This window comes from Octopus bimaculoides, chromosome 15 (assembly GCF_001194135.2).
Source record: "Octopus bimaculoides isolate UCB-OBI-ISO-001 chromosome 15, ASM119413v2, whole genome shotgun sequence".
Lineage (NCBI taxonomy): Eukaryota > Metazoa > Mollusca > Cephalopoda > Octopoda > Octopodidae > Octopus > Octopus bimaculoides.
The window spans coordinates 19,211,719-19,213,743 of NC_068995.1; positions in this window are offsets into that span (position 1 = coordinate 19,211,719).

Sequence of the window (2,025 nt, forward strand, 5' to 3'; positions counted from 1 at the left end):
ATATATATATACGACATACTTCTTTCAATTTTAGTTGACCAAATCTGGAGACATGCAGCGCAGTGGGACTGAACCCGAAACCTTGTGATTAGGGAGCAAGCTTCTTTCCACACAACCATATTTACCTCCGCCTTAGTGAAGGCGGAGGTATTGCTTTTCAGTTGTGTTTGTTTGTTTGTCTGTTTAACTGTGGATGGATTCGGATGAAATTTTGAAGGGTGTTTGGTCTTGTGATTGGCACAAATGGATCAGATGTTGGGATTGATCAGTTACCGGACAAGGATTTCGGATGATTTTTCTTGCTTTTTGACTTAAATTTTGAGAGCGGTCGGGTTCATTTTTAGTATTCTCATTTGAGATAACAGTCGAATTTATTTCAGATATTCTCATTTTAAAATTCATCTCCAGCTAATCCTTAACCAAGGCAACGTTGGTGTTGCTTTGGTGAAGGTTTGCAATCTCTGAATGCCCTTGTTTGCGATGTCTATGAATTCGTCTTTATGCAGTTATCCGATATTATTGTATTTTTTCGTTTATATCGTTCCGAATACAATTGTCATTGTATTTGTTGTACTCCAGTGACTTGAACACGTATTTATGTATTGGCTATTTGCATTTGTCAGCGGCCTTCTGGTCCCAGACTGGCATCTATCGAATACATATGGATGAAGAGGTGTCACATTTGACATTAAATAACACTTGTGTTATATTTTGCTCACTCCATGTCTGTTTTCTAGAGGATATCAAAGCTGTAAAACTGTGCAATAACTGAAAGAATAGAATTATCTCGATTTTGTATGAGTTTTAAAACGGCGTTGACTATCACATTTTAACTCGCGTAATGAAAATTCGGAAAGTTGCATTTCAATTTTCACTTTCTTTTGGGAACTCATTGGGTCCGCAATGTTTAGGCATTCGAGTTTAGTGAAGTCGGAGGTATTGTTTTCCAATTGCGTTTGCTTCTTTGTTTGACTCTGGATGGATTTGGATGAAACTTTGAGGAATGATTGACCTTGTGACTGACACAAAGTGATTAGATTTTGGGATTGATCAGGTACCGGACAAGGATTCAAGAATGTATTCGTAATGAGTGTCGTTATTGTAAATGAGAAGGAATTCCCTTTACGGGTGAAAGATTTTCTAAGGAAGGCTTACTTTTTTGGTTGTTGAAAATTAATTGAAATACATAAAGTGTATTTTGTTCATCACTAGTACATTCTTTTAATTTGCATAACCAAAAGAGCAGTTCGAGACCATTATCATTATTCATAAATAAAATAAAGAAAGAACAAATAATGAAAATCAGAGAATAACACAAGTATTTTTCAAGCAAAGTTGTTACTATCAAATTTTTGAAACATAAATAGGAATTTTGGGTGGAAATATGGAAACAGAAAGAGGATAAATCTAAAACGATAAACATTCTGTTGGAAAGCAGATTTGTTGATTTGATGCAACACCATGGTTTGGCAAAGAAATGAATGAAGTTTCAAAATACTTGTTCCACTTTAATACTGATTTGCGATGACTTCTCTATCAATATGAAATAGCACTATAAATTTGTATTAAAATCTAAGACTCTCTGATTGGTATAAATTACGCAAATATAAGTTTGTGAATATTTAAAACTTTCGTAATGGCACTAAAGAACACTATAATGTTGGAATATATGCAACTAGAATTCTATCTTTAATAAATGCATAGAAATTAAGTTTGCTCCAAGAAACTGTTTGCTCCTAGAACTTAATATTGTTTTAGCTTTCGTATATAAAGTAATTCGGAAGAATTTTATCTCCATTAATAGTAATAACATTAAGTTAATAGTTGATTCTAATACGCGCAAAAACATTACAGAAACACACAAATGTATTCACACATTCACACACATATATATTTGTGCGTGTGTGATGTTCTTTTCAATAAAACATCCTTTATATTCATGCATCCATACACAGTACATATGTATATGCACATACACACGTACAATATATATATATATATATATATATATATATATATATATAT